The sequence below is a fragment of the Macaca nemestrina genome, chromosome 16, assembly GCF_043159975.1.
Source record: "Macaca nemestrina isolate mMacNem1 chromosome 16, mMacNem.hap1, whole genome shotgun sequence".
NCBI classification, from domain to species: Eukaryota; Metazoa; Chordata; class Mammalia; order Primates; family Cercopithecidae; genus Macaca; species Macaca nemestrina.
Window position 1 is genome coordinate 83,670,537 of NC_092140.1, and position 19,772 is coordinate 83,690,308.

Consider the following 19,772-nt stretch of genomic DNA (forward strand, 5'->3'; position numbering starts at 1 on the left):
TTTGTTTATTTCAATCACTTAAGATATTCAAAATAGCCTTCGGGCTGAAACTCTTCCCTTGTCCTTTCTAATTTTCCAGTGAAATCTCAATGATGTATTCCAGTGAGGGTATATTAATATTCTGAAGAAATAGAATACCTGCATTGTAGACTCTAATTTTAGAACATTCATCACTGAGATGGCTTTCTCCTTCCTGTCCTAATTTTTTTTTCAGGTTGTCAGGTTGTTGAAGTATATTAAAGTAGGGGGTGACTTTCCTCTATGAAACATTTCTTTCTTGAGGTCCTGCCCTTTGTGAGGACTGGAAGGAGGTCCAGGAAACGGAGGATCCGCAGCCCTTGGCCACACTCTGAGTTTGCACTCTAACTGGGGAGATCAAACGAGGAGCTGAAAGCCCCAGCTGAACAGCGGGAACAAAGTCACTTCATCAAAGCCATTTCACCGTCATGGACTCTGTCCTGGCTGTATGTTACCATCATGCTGAGGCCATCGGTGAACTGGTCCCAAAGTCATTTCCAAATCAATTCTGAAATACACCTGGTTTGGGTGAGGCAGCGCCCACAGCACTACACAAGACATTCAAGCAAATTCATCGTCTTGGAGGAAACATCCAAAACACATTTGAGCCTCCTGTTCTCCTCTGAGGAGCAATGCGACTCCTGTGCTGTTACTGCCGCCAGTGTAACAGTCCATACCACGGCTGCTTACTCTTCCTTTAAGGCACGGAGGGCTGCCACAGCAGGATTTCTCAACCTCGGCACTACTAACATTTTGAGCCGAGTATTTTCTGGTGGGGCTGCCCTGTGCATTGTGGGATGTTTAGCAGCTCCAGACGCCCACTAGATGACTACAGCAACCCCGGCCCCCTTCATGACAATCAAAGACTCCAGACATTTCCAAAAGTCCCCTGGGGGACAAAATCTCCACTGGCTAAGAACAACTGCTCCAGAGTATGAGAGAAGAAAAAAAAACAAACAAACAAAAACAAAAAAAACTTTTTTTTTTTTTTTTGGTAAAAACTGATCCCACCCCCAACCACCACCAGGTAATGACCGCGGGGTGCCAAGCTTCCCTACAAGCCCCTGCCCTTGTGTCCAGCTGAGACATCTCAACAGCTGTTCACACTAAAAGCCCTCATCATTTAACAGCTGTTCTTTTCTCTTTTCCACTTGTCCTCGACTGCCAACACCTTTTGCTGCTCTACTCACCAGGTTTTATAGCTCTTCATTAGGCTTCCAGTGGGGAGAATGTTCTCCAAGCTTTTATAGCCGTGACTCTTGACCGATTTGGGATGAATTTAGTGGCAAAATTGGGGAATAGGCACATTGAAGTCTTGCGTCCTAGTGGTGACTAATCAAGGTCATGGGCCAAGCATGTGTCCTCCAGTTCCTTCCTTTTCAGGGTGAATTCTCCGTCGACCCATCTAAGCACATTCTCAAGACCTCCACCTCTACAGAGCTAGGGTTGAACTGAGGGTCTTAAAAAGTCCTGAGTCTCAGAAAGGTAGTATACTTTGCTTTAAATCATAAAGTGGTAAGATGGGAGAACAAGGATTTAAGGGTGGATTGATCCACCTCCAATGCCGCTGCATTTTCCTTCACCAACACACCAACCACACTCCTCCAGAAAACGAGAAGCAATGATTCAGGAACAACATGAAGGGCATTCCACATTTCTTCCCGCCGTCCTCACATACTAGAACACACATGAACAATTTTACATGCCTACAACATGAAATCAATAGATTTGATATTATATCAAATAATTGTTCTTTTTTATTTCTTTGGAGATAGAGTCTCGTTCTGTTGCCCAGGCTGGAGTGTAGTGGCATGATCTTGGCTCACTGCAACCTCCGTCTCCCAGATTCAAGTGATTCTCCTGCCTCAGCCTCCCGAGTACCTGGGATTATAGACGCGTGCCACCATGCCTGGCAAATTTTTGTATTTTTAGTAGAGACAGGGTTTCAACATTTTGCCCAGGCAGGTCTCAAACTCCTGACCTCAGGTGATCCACCCATCTCAGCCTCCCAAAGTGCTGGATATGTTTTAATATACACATTTTAATTTTAAAAACATAACATTTACTCTGTGGCACATCCTCATTTAATCCTCATAACAACCTAGCAGCAAATACCCTATTCCTATTTAACAGTTGAGTAAACAGAGGCAGCGCGATGTTTGCAACTTCCCCAAGATCACACAAGAGGCAGGGCTAATAAGAGGCAGGGCTGGGGAAGCTCCAGAATGTTCTAATTACCTTCTAGTCCTTTGTAGAGAAGGAAATGTTGAAATTAACTAAGTGTATTAGTCACTTAATGTATTCGTGCCTCTCTCCAGAGAAGCAGAACAACTAGTTTGAGTGGGTAGTTGGATGGATAGGTAGACAGACATTTATTTTAAGGTATGGTTCATGCAAATATGCAATCTGGGAAGTCCAAAATCTGTAGGGCAGGTAGGCAGACAGTAAATACAGATAAGAGTCAATGCTACAGCCTTGAGTCCAAAATCTTCAGGGCAGGCCAGCAGGATGGAAACTGGCAGAATTTCTACGTTGCCATCTTGAAGCAAACATTGCTGCTGCTTTAGGAAACTGGTCTTTGTTCTTAAGACCTTCAACAGATTGGATGAGGCCCATCCATTTTTATGGAGGGTAATCTACTTTATTCCAAGTCTACTGATTGAAATGTTAATCACATCTAAAAATTACCTTCACAGCAACATCTAGACAAGTGTTTGAACAAACAATGGGGCACCACAGCCCAGCCAAGTTGACACACAGAACTAACCATCACCCCAAGAAATAAGAATAAGGCAGAAGTATTATTCTTGGCATCCACTGATTGCTCAAAGGGAAGCTGACCCTTTCAATTCCAGGTGCTTTGCTCAATGTGTCAAAAATAAGAACAAAGCAGTAGAAGAACCACAAAGAGGATTGTCACAGACACTAGAGGGAACATGTCAAAGCCCAGCACTTTCCTCAAAGGAAGGCGGAGGGGAGCAATGCAGGGAGTGACAACCCAGGATGCCACAGGAATGAACAACAGGGTGGCTTACTGCCTTGAAATCTATGCTTGGAGATTAGATCTGACTTATTTTAGGTAGGTCTAAATGTTAACATGTTAACAGGGCATGCCAACATCATGGGCATAATGGAATCCTGATGGGCTCTGAACCAGCTTCCCACCTAGACTCTTCTATCATCCAAAATGGCTTGTAAGGGTGCTTAGGGGTGGTAAGCACAGGAAAATACCCTCTGAGCTCCTTCAGATCATTTCATTTGGTGACAAGCCTATGGGGCCTGAGGGTAAGTTAACACGCTTCCTTTGCAAGACAGAGTTTCCACTGCCTACAGTCCCGTCTGGTGCTGTCTGCATCCCTGGCTTGCTTTCAGTGATTTTACGTTGTTCAGTGATTTTACGTTGTTTATGTTTTCCTCCTAACAAAAATGATTAGTGGAGAGAGGTCCTGTGTGCTGCAAAGAGAATACATTGTAGGATGTTATGTATTAAAAACTGGCTTGGGATCCAGGTGTCAGCTTCTTACTACAACTCTGCTCAAAGCTGGTTCCAATTCTCTTTGCTATGCTCACACTGGCCTCTGGAGAGCAAAATGTCCATGTGTAGAGATTTTGTGAAATGGTCATATTAAAACACACACACACACACACACACAGATACAGAGAGATGACTCAGTTGTTCAGGAGGGAGACCATAGCTCCAGATATATTCCCAGTTCTCCTCCTTGCTATGTGACCTTGGGTACTTTACTACTCTGTGCCTTGGTTTATCTACTTAATACTTAAATGGTAATAAGACTTGTCAGTCTTCTTCCTATCAGTAGTAAATTAAGATGTTAGAACACTCGGTAATCTTAAAGGAGGTAAATCAAGCACAGCAAGATACAGAAACCATCAATATCATCATTTTAGGTCAAAAATAAGTTTTACATTCCAGGTTCTGGTGATGAAAGGCTAGTGGTCAGAAATGCTCTCAGCTGCCCACAGCTCTTGTCTCCGTGTTTAACGTGCTCGCCTTCAGATCAAGGAGTCTTTAATGAAAGACAACCTCAGAGTACACTAGCATTGCTGCAACAGCAGACTGACAAAAATGGAGACAGATGGCTGCTCAGCAGCAGGTTTTTCAAATGAATTTACTGTTTATGAAATGTGCTAGATTGATGGTGCCAGTGACTGAGTCTACTGCTTAAAGGGAGAGATCAATGGGAACAAGGACAATGACCTGGGCAGCCTCCCCTCCATCCCCTTGCCCCTGCTAATCCCAGGCAGGAGGTTCAGGCTAGATGCCAAGTCCCCAGAAGGGAAACAGTACATGGACTTAGGGCGACACCATGGAATAAGAAAACAGATTCAGCCCCGTTTGTTCTTTACATTGGCAAAGAAAATGTTAGCGAGCCCCAGTTGTGTGAAGACAGAGGAAAGATGAGGGCTCTTCCCCTGGTAACTGTCCTGTGTTCATCTCTTGGGAAATAGCTTGAGGGTGGGGAGAATGCATTCCCCAAAATGAGATAAGCAATGCGCACCATCTTTATAGCATAATCATTAAAGAGACAGTGACTGTCCTCATCAAATACCCTGAAGTTTGACATACCCCAACGTCATTCCTTACAATTCTGTATGATCATCAGGCAGTCCTCCCAGGCTGCGGCGAGTTTTATGATGACCTTCTTTAATGCTGTCAAAGAATTTCTGCCCATCCCTAATAGCCTCATTCTATTTCCACAACCATTTTCTTGAAAGAGACTGAAACTTTGTAAAACCACCTCTGGCACTTTTGAGGCACCTCTAGCGTCTTTTGTCAGGCATTGTGGGTGAAGAACATAAGGAGAGATCACAGCTGAGGAAAAGTGACCCTAAATCAAGGAGAGCTAGGTCTCTATGACCTGCAAGTGTCACTGCCTGAGAGCTTTTAAAGTGCTCCCTCTATTGTCAACCTGGGCTTCTTTTGTCTTTTTACTGACTACATGATTTGGCACCATAATGGATTTGCATTTGTGTGTATCATAAAAGTATTCCTGAGACAGCCAGCCCTAAGTGAATCAGGCATGACTGTAAATTGAAAAAGCATTCTGGTTTGACACTCAAGATACAGCAACAATCTTTACAAAGTGCACAGCCCATGTGCTTCTGGGAAGCCTCAAATGCTAGCCCCAACAGTCCCGGTCTGACTTGCCAGGGCTTGACACATCCAGGACACTGTCCCTGATGCAGCCCGATACAAGGGCTTTGCATTCCACAGCAGGACCTCTTTCAGACATGGCTGGACAACCTAGTCAGAAGAGTTGGACAATAGGACCTATAGTGACAGCCACCAGAAAGGAGAATCTACAGAAACTGGGAGAAACTCCAAGGCCAGACACCAGGCAGAGGTGTGAGGTTGGAGAACAGCAAGAAGCAGTCAATGGGAATAGCAGAGGCAGACCAAAATCACTGTCATCACAATGGTGGAGAGGCAGGTCAGGGAACAATCTGTCCTGCTCTCTTGATCTGCCCGGCCTTGCGGAGACCTTGTCTATAAAATACTGAACTGGTTTCCAGTCTCCCTGGCTTCCATGTATTTTGTGTTTTTTAAGTGGGTTAACCTTAGCATGCTCCTGTTTCTTGAATCTCACAAGAGCCTAATACAAGTATCATCTCACTACAGCTAAGGCCAGCGGAATGTAAGGGTCAGTGCCTGCCCTGACCTGGATTTATACTGGCTACTAACGATAGTGTGAGTCTCCTAAATAGCCTGTGGCTAGGGGAGGATTTATTCACTCACTTCTTCAGGCATTCAGCAGTCTTTTTGAATGCCTGTTATGTGCTAAGAATGTGCCAGGAACTACAGATACAAAAGATAATTAGAAATGGACCTCAATCTCAAGAGCATTCCCAAAACGCAAACTTCCCTGTCTACAGTTCTGACTGTCAGGCAGCTTGCAGATGCAAAGGTTTCCCATCCTCAATATTTTCAGTCAGAGACTATGGAACAAACACCATTGTTATATAAACACACCTTGACTGCCAGTGGATCAACAAGAGCTTAGCAGGGTTTAGTGATACAGACAATTGGGAAGAGAAAATTAGAGAGAAACATCTAAGGAAAATAATTGGAAGTTTAGCTCTTCTACTCAAAAGAGCCCAACAAAAATAAAAGATAAGCAGAAAAAAAGATACAAGCCCTAAATACTGTAAAACACTTTTTTAATGATATGTTTCTAATAGAAATGCAATTCCAACCTGCCCAGGTTTGGTCAGCAGATGCGAGAAGGTGGGTAATGAAGGGTTTATTGAGATACGAGGAAGCCCAGATCAAAAAGAAAGTAGAAAATGACTGTTTTCCTGGTAATATTCTAGGGAAGGAAAGGGCCGCTGTTAGCCCCCAAAACACTTCTGTGTCCGTTAGAAAAAGACGCCTTCTCTGGGCAGACAAAATGCCTGAGATAGAGCCAAGGAGGAAGGAAGAAGAGAAAGAAAGGCAGGAGAGAGGGGAGAAAAACTCAGAAGGAAAAAAGGAGGAGAAAGGGCGCGAATGCACACGCACACCAGACGCGTCAGACTTGTTTCTCTATGGTCAACTAACGCTTGGTAGTGAGAGAGGCGAGGCCAGGCCAGGCGGCTCCTCTAAAACATTCGTTTGGGTTTAAATGAACACATTCGTCTTAAGGACTGACACTCGCAATGCACTGGGCTTGAGACTCTGGACACAGATTCTGGAAATGGGCTTCCTGTCCTAAAAGGCCTACTGCCTGTTGGGGGAGCACAAAATGAAATAAAATGTCGGCCGGGCGCGGTGGCTCAAGCCTGTAATCCCAGCACTTTGGGAGGCCGAGACGGGCGGATCACGAGGTCAGGAGATCGAGACCATCCTGGCTAACACGGTGAAACCCCATCTCTATTAAAAAATACAAAAAACTAGTCGGGCAAGGTGGCAGGCGCCTGTGGTCCCAGCTACTCGGGAGGCTGAGGCAGGAGAATGGCATAAACCCAGGAGGCAGAGCTTGCAGTGAGCTGAGATCCGGCCACTGCACTCCAGCCTGGACGACAGAGCCAGACTCAGTCTCAAAAAAAAAAAAAAAAAGAAAAAAAGAAATAAAATGTCTACCGACCACTCTGGGAGCACCAAGGTACACAGTTAATTCTGACCAGAAAGGCTCCTTTCAGGCAAAGGCATGGAAGTCTTATGACTTTATTACACATTTAGAAAGTCAAGCTTGACCAGAACAACCAACTAACCATCCGCCCATCCACCTAGCAATCAACCAGGCAGGGTCCCTCCTCATATTACTAAGGTATGTAGTTGCTGGAGGCTTTAATAAAAATGCCAGCTGTCTTGTCAGTTTCAACCATCACCATTTTCTGTTAAAAACAAAAACAGCTGATCTAATTCACTCCACCTGCATCACCACGGCCACAAAAATTTCCCTCCTACCTACCCCCATCTGCTATGCGGCCTCATTTTGGAGATTCCTTTAATAGTATGGGGGAGAATCTTCTTATAGCACATGACATTTCCTCGATCACTACCTTGGTTACCAATTTAAAATCTTCCAAGCAGCTGAAACTTAGAAACATCTCTGTTGTTTAAAATTCTCCAAATATAGCTGAAAACAGCCCTGGTCATCATCAACTCTGTTTGTTAGCTGAGGAAATAACCTAACAGTCAACTGGGAGCTACACCCTATCAACATGACCTGGCGTGTGTGGACGTATGCAGGAGGAGAGATGCTACAAGAGGGAGAATGAACAGAACAAAACCCACCTGCTGCATGTTTTTATCACAGCCAGCGCTCCAGGTCCTAGTTTTTTGTTTCTCATGGTAATTCATTCAACACATACTTGCCAAGCCCTCGCCTGAGTATTAAATACTGAACGAGCTTTTGCAGATACAGCAGCGAACGAAAGAAACTTAATTCCTGGCCTCAAGAAATTGACAATCTCATTTATAAAAAGAACTACAGCACACAATAAATTAATTATTCAGTAAGGATTACTGAGTAGTAACCACAAGTGTGACTGAGGCAAAGTACAAGGCTCTAGGCCAAGTGTGTAACTGGGGCATCTGATAAGGTTTGCAAGACAGAGAAGAGCCCCACAAGGCACGCACCTAAATTAAGACAAGAGAACTTGTCATGTTGAATCCCTATTCACTTCAGTAGGGACGGCACTAAGTTCAAGAAACCAAAGAAGCGTCCCAGAACCAGCAAACGAGACACGGGGTTTTATCAGTGGGAAACTTACCCAAAGAGATGGGGCGGTGGCAGCAGGCTAGACAAGAGAACCAACGCTGCTTGTTAAAAAGCATGCCGTTTGTACAGCACCTTCACTTAGAACCCTCTCCCAACAATCCCCACCTGGCAACCTTAATTTAACCCAACACAAAGGGCCTAGATCCCCTGTATGACCCAGGTTCCCAGGGAACAGGCTGGCGGCTCAGGTGTTCCTCACTGATAAAGAATGACTCTCCGGGTTGGCCACTCCCAGATTCCTGAGCTTGGAACCCACATTCAGATGTGTCTGCCATAAGGGTCATTCTCAGGGTATGCTTAAGTTATGTTACTGCTATCAGATGTGTCTACCATGTACCACTAAATAGGAGTTAGTCTGACAAAGAGGTAGGCGAGAGCAGGCCAAAGGGAGAACAGCCACACCGAAAACCTTGAGGCCAGTGTGACTTCCACACCCAGATCCTGAGAAGTGATGGTGGAGTATGTGGGGGTTAGATCACGGGCTCATAAGGCCAACTTAAGAGTAAGCTCCGTTTGCTGTCTTTGAGTCTCAAGTATGGTTTTTCTTTTCGTCTCGGTTGTCTGAACAAGAAATATCTAGAAAGAAGTACCTGATCTTTATTGTGAGATGGCTGTGTCATGTGAATGCATCCTAAAAATGTCAATACAAGGAAGACAACCTTTGCATTTAAAGATATAGGACTACATGACACTCCAGTAGACCCTTCCCTACCTTCTCAGTTCCAAATACAGCTGCTGCACCATCCAAAAGACCCCACCCCACCCCTGCCCGCCTCTCTTAGCAATGCATTCAGAGCTTCCAGTAACTTCCATTAACTTGAGCTTCCTGACAGCTCACCTAAGGCTGCCCTGCTTCTCTGTGGGAAGAGAGCACAGCCTCTTAATGTTAACATCATCAGTTCCCTCTAAGAAGGTTTAATAGCACAAATGGCTTTAGTATATCCTCTTTGGGTCTACATTCCTGCCATTTATTCATTTTAATTCCTTTCTCATTCATTTTAATCAGTGAAATACTTAGAAAAAAAGAAAAGCTAGGAGAGGAAAATCCCAGAATTATAAGTTTAATAGTCCAAAAATGTATAAAAGATTTCAGTTCTTTTAAATTCCCTTCCCCTAGTCAGATTCAACTAAAGGTACACAATAGAGGGAGTCAAGGTATTCCTCTGACATTTACAATATAGGATTTTGCAGCTGAGTAAGAAATTGGCAGAAATCTTTCTGTTTCTGGCATTGCCGGAATTTGAGATACAGTGTGGTCTCCAGGGATGGGAGTTAAGTTCTGCGCTGGATTTCAACTCCGTTTAACTGCCAGTGGTAGTCGACAGCAGTCATGATGATTCCTAGGCTGCAGGAAGGTGGTGTGTGGTCAGTGATAGGGTACAGGAGTGCTGCGTCACAGTAAGCATGCCACCCATTTCCCATCCCTGGCAGAGTTCTTGAGAAAATTCATGGGCTTTTGAGCTTGACAACCTGTGGTTGAATGCTGGCTTAGCTATTTACCAGGTTTATAATCTTGAAATTGAAAGGACAAGGCCATAGAAGGGTCATCAGTCCCTGAGTCACTAACATCTGCTCTGACCTGGGGAACATTTTTCCTGTCCTCACTACTGAATGCACACAAACATGGTCACTCGAACAGTAATAACTCACATTTGATTCCTCTGTGGCCCTGCAGGATCACTTAACCTTTGGAAATTCTTTGGAAATCTTTCTATAGGTCTCTATAAAGTCATCATCACAGGTGCATAAACGGGTCTATTCCTGCTAGTGCCTCTAGCCTACCAGGCTTAAAGGATCTTGCTGCCTCTCCCAGAAGTAGCCCATTTCCCTTCAATATGCCCCATGGCAAAACGGTCTCCGTTTTGCAGGTACAGTGGGGACCACTGCTCCTCCATCAGGTAGCACTCTGACCCCAGGAACCCTCTTAGTGCCTAGCTGGATTGTGATGTGCGGTAGAATTCTAGGAATGACTCACAGTGTGGGTCCTTCTGAGTGTAAGCGGAATCTGTAAATATGATGAGCAATCACTTCTGTGATTATGCTACCTTATTTGGCAAAAGAAAGATTATCCAGGTGGGTCCAACATAAACCTAAGGAACTCTTTAAAAGCAGAGTTTTCTCCAGCTAATGGTAGAGAGAGAAGGCAGAGAGATCGAAAGCACAAGAAGGACTTGAGGTGCTACTGCTTGCTTGAAGATGGACGGGCAACGTGGGGGAGAAATGCAGGTGCCTCTAGAAGCTGAAAGTGGCTCCCGGATGACAGCCAGAAAAAACATGGGAACCTCAGCCCTGCAACTGCAAGGAACTTAATTCTGCCACAACCTGAATGAGCTTGATACCAGATTCTTCCCCAGAACCTCCAGATAAGAGTCCAGCTCAACCAAGACCTTAACATCAGCTGTGTGAGACCCTAAGCAGAGAACACAGCCAAGCCTGCCTGCACTTCTGACCTACAGAACTGTGACGTAATGATGCTGTCTGGTATTGTGTTACACAGGATAGAAAACTAATGCCTCGCGAAAGGGGAAGAACAGCACTCCCAGAGCAGTGTTGTGCCCGCACTCATATTTTATAGTTCGGGTAAATGAATCTTTCTGATCTTATTTACAACCTCATTGTTTTCCAAAGACCAGACATGTGTCCAGTGGGCACTGGGCCTAAAGATAGTCATTATTTTGCTTTCAGAATTACCTTTCTCAGCTACTGGTTAAAACTCTTGTAGGCCTTATTTCTTTCTGACGAGTTCCTGTGGAAGGCTTTCCAATTCCACATTGAAGAGATGTATGAGGTTATCTTGATTCATTTACTCCTTCATTTATTCATTAAACAGTGGAATCCCATCACAAGCCAAGCTCTGTTCTAGGTTCTGGATACAAAGAAGGACACATTAAAGTCCTATCTCTCATTTCCATAAGGGGCAAAGAAGCAAACAGATACCTATCTATATTGGGTGATGCCAAGTGCCATGAAGAAAAATAGAGCAGGATAAGGGGATTAAGAACAACCCAAGAGTAGAGAACGAATTTTACAGAGTGGTCTGCAAAACCTGAGAGGGGTGCCATTTGAGCAGGTGAAGAGTTAGCCATGCAGATGTTTGGGGGAAGAACATTGCAGTCGGGGGATTTGAGGGTAAGGGTGCTGAGGTGGGGCAGTGCTTGGCACGTTCAAGGACTGACATTGCTGGAGAGAAATGAGCAAGGAGGAGAGAAGCAGCAAATGAAACTAGTGAAGTATCAGGGCTAGATCGTGCCAAGCACTATAGGCCACTGAAGAACTTTGCATTTGACCCTGAATGAGATGGAAAACATTGGATGGATTTAAACAGATGAGTTTCATGGTCTGACTTGCATTTCTAGGGGAGGGGAGATACAGAGGAGGAAAGATGAGCTAGTGGGCTAGTGCAGTTGTCCACTGAGAGTGGATGGTGGCTTGTCAGGGAGGTAGTAACGGAGATAATGAGAAGCTATTGGATTCTGGATATATTGGAAGATTGTGGTAACAGATTTGTGGATGTCCTAGATATGGAAGCTAAATGAAAGAGAAGAGTCAAGAACAGCATATGCCTCTGTCTGAACTCCAGCAGAAGACGTGACTGAAGTTGTTTCCCAGGAGACACCCAGGTTTCCAGTCTGTTCTACCAGTTCTCCAGGAGCCACCAACATTCCTAAAGCCCAGTGGTGACATCCACACTTCACTTGAGACCCCTGATTTGATGAACAAAAATGTGGACACAGCCAAGCTTCTGTCAGGAGGCAAGAACCCAGGTGAGGCAAAATCTTCCAAGAAACAAAGATCCCTGGCTCAGCAGTCAGTCTGTTTTTGTTAACCATGAAAGGGCAAAATGAAGCATGACAGTGGCTCCTCAGGCCCTAATTCTAACACACTTACACATTTCTGCCAAACTCATTTGAGTATGACATTGAAGTTTGAAGATGACATCTGGAACTGCGTCCTAGTCTGAGTCTCAGCTGGAGAACTGGTCCAGACAGTATTTCACGGGTTCTACACCACCTCAACCCAATCACTGCTTTTGTATATAAGCAGAGAACAAGCCTTGGAATCCTGGCATTAAAATCACATGTGGTCTCTGAAGGTAGAGTATCACTTTATGAACAAGAGAAGTCTGAATAGAAGAAACCTTTTACACAGCTAAAAAGAGCTAGTCTACACAAAATGGTGCAGAGCCATTTCTCCCAGCTCCTCCCACTAAACACACTATAAAATTTGGAAATAGTGCAATAGGCCCCAAAGAAGACCAAAAAAAACAAGGTGAGCTGGTGTGGGATTCCAGGACTTGAAGAACAACACAAAAGGAAAGTGATGGGGCATCTTGTGTCTCAAATCAGGCCAAGGGGCCAGCATGAGACAGCCAGTTACAGTAGGTGGTCAGTCCTAAAGCCTCTTGGTCCCCATAGTCCTGAGACTCTTCTCCCCAACTGTGAGACACTGGGTTGAGGGGCAGCGGGGAAGAGCCAGCAACCAAACTGACCCAAATAATACCACAAAGGTTCAGAAAATTAAAAAGCTAAAAAAAAAAACTTTAGCTCATAAATGATTCTGATATTTTTGTAGCTAAGGATTAATAGGATAGGCTGGCATATATAGCAGAGTTGAGCTGCAGGACCAATAAAATGTTCTCAGTAAAAGGTTTTCTCTAGAAATAGAGATGTCCAGGTAGGGTTGCTAGCAGTGAAAGCCCTTAACCTTACCTTTATATTTTAAACACAGGCAGATTGAGGTTAAATTGAAATACACAATTTTATTGGTATACAGGAAGTAAGAAAGAGACATTGGTCTGTATAAAGCTCTAAAATAAAATGTGATTTTCAGCTAAGGTGCTTTGGGGGAATACACATAAAAGAAGCTTTTGAATAAAATTGAAATGTGCTTTTGAGCAACATTTCAGGGCAGTGGACCCTTACCTGTATCAAGAAGGCCTTACTTTTTTCAGGCCAATTTAAATATGAAAATAGACCACCTTCCTGAATCAGACCAGAATTTAAGATCCTAGTGCCATCATGAAAAGTATTATTACAGGTGAGCAATGAGAAACTTTCGATAGTTCCCAAACTGTCCATATCTGAAGCAATAAACATCATAAGGTTGCCAGTTATCTGAAACCAAGCTGGGGAAGAAAGTAAAGTGTTGGGGTGGGTGGGAAGAAGATTGGTTCACCAACATTTCAAAGAAAATAGAGGTCAGATATAAGAAATCAGTTAAGGATTAACTCAAGAATGTGAAATAAAACATCCCATATGGAGTTGCTACGTAATCAGTCAAATAACCAAACTGCCCCTTCTCACCCTCCCTCTTCGAAGATAAGATCCCTCCATAAATGACCTGTTCTGTAAAGAACAGTGGGAAAAATCGGTTCTTAGAAAATTGATTTGAAGTTTTTTTGGGGTTTTTTTTTTGTTCTGTTTTGTTTTTTCCTTTTCTGAGACAAAGTCTCGCTTTGTCACGCAGGCTGGAGTGCAGCAGCACAATCTTGGCTCACTGTACCTGCGCCTCCCGGGTATGAGCAATTCTCGTGCCTCAGCCTCCCAAGTAGCTGGGACTACAGGCACACGCCTCCACGCCTAATTTTTTGGTAGAGATGGGATTTCACCATGTTAGCCAGGCTGGTCTCAAACTCTTGGCCTCAAGTGATCCGACCGCCTCAGCTTCTCAAAATGCTAGGATTACAGGCGTAAGCCACCATACTCAGCTGGAAAATCAATTTGGAATTTCAAGAAGAGAATTTCCCTAATACCACAAAGAGGTTTTAAAAACAAAAATTGTAGCTAATAAAATCTGGTTGGATATATGCCTTTCACAATGAAAAAGACTTCACAATCTGTTGTACTTATGTAGAGAAGTATTTTTTCAATCAATACGAATCTGAAGACCACCAAGTCTGCAAAGGCTGAAACCTCTGTCAATTATTGAAAGGACAACTAGACTCATGCAGCCAATTTATCCCTGGAGCATGATGAAGGTGCTCACCGTCATCTCTCCAGCAACATCCTATGTGGTTTTCTGCAAGTGTCTTTGTCTTAATTTCTAAGATTTAAAAAATGTAAAGAATTTCTAGCTTGCTAAAGTCTATATTAAAAGACTGGAATGTAATCCGCCAGATTAAAAGTGAGTTTAGGTTTTTTTGTGACTTTTTCTTCATTATAAAAATAGCACATACTCAATATGAAAAATACAAAAATGTATAAAGAAGAAAATGTTTAAAAACCCTTAATCTCACCATCTAACATTAAGTTCATTAAAAATTGGTTTGTATCTTTCTGGCATTTTCCCTAAACATGTAATTTTTTTTTAAATTGGAATCACGCTACATGAAAAGTATATATCATTTTCCTCTTTATATCTCTTATTCTTCTATATCAATAAATACTTTTCAATACACGATTTTGAATCACCACATACTATTCTATCTCATAGATGTACCATAATTATCATCCTTATCATTGAATATTTAGTTCAGAACCAATTTTCTCTATTAAGAGTTTTAATGAATATCCTTGTATGTAAATATATTTTATGCCTAATAATTTATTTCTGATTTGCTCACAGAATTAGAATGGCTGAATCAAAGGGTATAATGTGTTTAAGACCATGGGCTAACTGACATACTGCTTTTTAGAGAGGTGAACTAGATTATACTCTAATCGGCCATGTGTAAGAATGCTTGCTTTACCATATCCTTGAAAGAAATTCGTGGGTAGGCTTCTGTTTCCAGCATCGGCCAACTAGATTGTTTCAAAGAAGCCTTCTGGCTGAGAATAACCAGAGAAGCAGGATAATACATGTTTTTAAAATATTTTTAAAGACATGAGACCTATCAAGAAAGTAAGACTTGTGAGGCAAAGATATGGCAGAGGAGAAAACCAAAAAAAAGCAAACCCACAATTCAGGGTCACTTTGATACTTACGGCTGTTACTGATGTTTTTGATACACGGCTGTTACTGATGTTCAAAGTGAAAGTGGCAGCTAAGAGTCTGAGAAACAGAGAAAGGCTTTTAACAGCTCCAGATTTAACGGTCAAAACTTGGAAATCACTAAGAAGGAGGGACCCTGGTAAACACCCTGGGCTTTCAGGATTGGAAGCCTAAAATGTATGGGTTAACCAGCAATAGACCACACCTCACAGTTAAGGCAAGCATGACTGGATTAAGGTGATCAGCTTCCTTGCCTAAATGCCTTCCAGAAATGAAGTAAATCCTCTTGGGAAGGGATAGGATAATCCAGAGCCACAAATTATCTCTGCCATTTTTCATGAAGAATATCTGAAAAGTTCAATAAAGAATAAATAGGTATACAAAAAAAACAAGGCTAAAGAGAAAAGAAAATGAGAGAAAAAGAAACAGAAACAGAGCGGCAACAACAAAAACAATCCAGATACTGTAGATATAAGACACAGCTAGATATGTTCAATAAATTAACAAGAAGTTCTAACAAGAGTTAAAACCAGAAAATATAAAAAAGAATCAAATTGCATTCTAAAACTGAAAACTATCGGTGAAATATAAAACTCAATAGATGGAAACAACATAATAATCCATCAACAGATGAATAAAATATGGTACATGTATACATTATTATCAGAAATAAAAACAAATGAAGATTGATACATGGTACAACATGGATCCACCTTGAGAACACCCTATGCTGGATGAAAGAAACCAGCCACAAAATACCACATACTGAAAATATCAAAAACAAGCGAATCTATAGAAGAAAGGAGACTAGTGGTTGCCCAGAGGTGGGCATGATGGGAGGTTAAGTGGTGATGGCTAAGGGGTCAGGGTTTCTTTTCCAGGTAATAAAAATGTTCTAAAAATGTTCTAAATGTAAAAAAGAAATGTGGTGATGGATATACAACCATGTAAATATACTAAAAGCCACTGAATTATACACTTTAAATGGGTGAATTGTATAGTGTGTGAATTAATGTCTCAATAAAGCTGCTTTAAAAAAATCCTCATAGCATGATTCCAAATGGATAGATTTAAAAGTCAGTTAGGTACAGTTCAAGACAGGTGTGGTGGTGCATGCCTCTTGACCCAGCTACTTGAGAGGCTGAGGCAGGAGGAACACTTGGGCCCACTAGTTCGAGGTTACAGTGAGCTATGATCACACCATCGCACTCCAGCCTGGGTGATAGAGTGAGACCCTGTCTCTAAAAAAAAAAAAAAGAACATACAAGAAAAAGATACTATTAAAAAGATGGTTAGTAAAGTGGAATATAGGCCAAAATAAAACGTATTGACTGACACAAAGGGACAAAAAGATGGAAAATACAGGAAAAATACTTAAGAGTTATACTATACGGACATGGTGAAAAGTCTGACAGACCTATAATGGGAGTTCTAGGGGGAAAAAATAGAGCAAAAGTAACAGCTGAAGAAATAACCATGACCCTCAATGTTCCAACAGAAAAAAGATACTAACCAAGCTCCATTAGCCACAAGAAAGATACATAGAAGGAAATAGCACCTAGAAAATATCACACTTACATTTTCGAAAATAAAAGCCAGGAGGAAATTAGAAAGGCAGGAAGATAAAGTCTCATTATAAAAAAAAAAAAAGAAGATAAAGGCATTTTTCAGTCAAACAAAACTAAGGGAAAAAAATCACCACAGAAGCTTCACACTAAAGGAAATACTGACTTTTTGTTTGTTTGTTTGTTTTTAGATGGAGTCTTGCTCTTATCACCTAGGCTGGAGTGCAGTGGCAGGATCTCGGCCCACTGCAGCCTCCGCCTCCTGGGTTCAAGTGATTCTCCTGCCTCAGCCTCCTGAGTAGCTGGGATTACAGGCATCCGCCACCATGCCCAGCTAATTTTTGTACTTTTAGTAGAGATGGGGTTTTGCCACGTTGGGCAGGCTGGTCTTGAACTCCTGTCCTCAGGTGATCTGCCCGCCATGGCCTCCCAAATTGCTGGGATTACAGGCGTGAGCCACCACACCCGGCCAATACTGACATATTCTTTAGGTTGAAGAAAGATGACTTCTCAATGAAGCAAGGAGATGCCAAAAGGAGTAACAACCAAGAGAACTAGTGACAATATGGGTAAATGTAAAAGAATACCGACTCTATAACATAATCGCATCCTCTAGTATTTAAAATGTATATAGAATCAACACATATGTCAACAATATCACATAAGTTGATGGGGAGGGAAGTAGATTTAAAGTCCTTACATTGTTTGGGAGAGGTAAGGCATTGTTTTATTTTTTAAAAAGTCAGTAATTTAAGATAACTACTAAAAGAATATAAATATTAAGAGAGAATATTTGAATTATGAGAAATAATTAATTCACAAGAGCCAATAAAGATTAGAAAAAGAAAGATAACAAGTGGGAAAAATAGCCTTTACTAAAATATATCAGTAAATACAGTATATCTATATTACATACTCAAATTGAAATATAAAGATTGGTAGATTAGACTTAATAAAAATCAGCCATATACGGCTGATAGGAAACAGGTACTAATTATAACAGCATTTAAATATTGAAAGTAAAGAATTGTGTGATGTGTGAATCCATTGGTCAGATAAAAAAAGAAGGAAGAGATAGGATACTGGAATGCTGAGCAAAGAATTAGCTGCTACAATTTATTAAGTATCAGGAAAATAAACACTGAGGCAGGGTTAATTACCAGAGATAAATAAGGATGTTTCACAAGATAAAATGGTCAATCCACCAGGATCATATACAATTCTGAAATTGTATGCACCTAACCCATATTTGTATGAAAAATATATAAAGCCAAAATAACAGAAGTAAAAGGACATGCAAAAAAATCACAATTACAATGAGAGATTATAACATAACTCAATAATAGAAGAACAAGCAAACAATAAATCAGTAAGGATACAGATTAGGGCAACAGGATTACAAAACGGGCCTAATTGACATATTTAGAACACTGCACATAATTTCAGAATGCACATATTTTCAAGTGCACACAGAATATTTACCAAAATTGACCATATGTTGGAGAATAGGGCAGGTCTCAAAAATTTCAAAGAAAAAAAATCATACATGCTATATTCCCAGGGGACTCCAAAATTCACCTAGAAATTAACAACAAAAAAATAACTAGAAAACATATTTGGAAAGTAAGAAATCCAATGCTAAATAACCCAAGATTCAAATAAAAAATTATAATGGAAATTAGAAAATATTTTGAACTAAATGATAATGAAAACATATCAAAGCTTATGAATCACAGTCAAAGCCTTATTTAGAGGGAAATTTATGGCCTAATAATCTAGTCAAGAAAAAGAACTGGAAATCAATTTATCTGAGAAACTATTTCAAGAAGTTTTTAAAAAGCAAATTAAATTTAAATAAAAAATAAAAGATATTACTGAAATAAACATAGGAGAGGAGAAACTAAGGGAAAAAGTTGGTTCATTCAGTAGACTAATAGCCTAGATCAGGAATAAGATAAATTTATCTGGTCCTTTACAGAAGAAGTTTTTTTTTTTTTTTTTTTTTTTTTGGTCGTTGCAGACTTTACGGTCTCTGTGAAACTCTTTATCTCTGGCATTGTGGTGCTGCTATAGATAATATACAAATGAATAAGTGTGATTGTGTCCCAACAAAAGTTTATTTTATTAAAACAGACCCCAGGCTAGAGTTGGCCCAGGGCTGGAGCTGGCCAGCCCAACAAAATGAGCCGTGGTCAGGGGTGTGAGTTTCTATGAAGAGAGAGCGCTCACACAACTAAAATTAGGGCTGAGAAAGAGCACATCATTACAGGTCCTATTAGACATTAGAAAGCTCATAAGAGATCATTGTGAACAACTTTAGGCCAAATAATTTAAAATTTTAGATGAAATAAACCCTAAGGAAAGTGCAACTTATCAAAACCAAATGCAAACTCAAAATAGTTCTCCATCTATTGAAGCCTTCCCTTAATGAAAATTCTAGATCCAGATTTCACCAGAGACTTCCATGAAATATTTATGGAAAAAAATTACCTAAAATAGACAAATTCTGTAAAGTATTAAGAGACAATCCTCACCAAATCATTGAGGACAGCATGACACTGAAACCAAAATTTGCCAATGACATTACAATAAAAGACAATTAGAGCTCCAGCTCGCTCACATTTACACAGATGCAAAAAATGATATACAAAGTTTTAGTAAATCAAATGTAGCCACCTACAAAAGAGATAATACACCATGAACAATTTGGGTTTAAGAAAAAAAGTTGGGTTTCACACTCAAAAATCAATGTATTTTTAAAATAACTTCCAAAAGAGGCTACCATGGCCTCTAGGAAGGGGACACTCACCTTGCCGCCGAAGCTGCCCAGCAGGAGGAGGAGCTCAGTTCGCGGAAGCAGACGCCCATGGACGCTTCTGGCAAAGCAGAAGCCAGAGCCTGAGCCCCTGGTTCTGTCTTCGGACGGCCACCAAGTCGAGACTGCGCTCAGCCAACAGCTAGTGCTGCCTGCGCTGGCGTGTGCAGAAGTTTGCGCACGACTATGTACCAGCAGCGCGGGCTGCAGTTTGAAGGG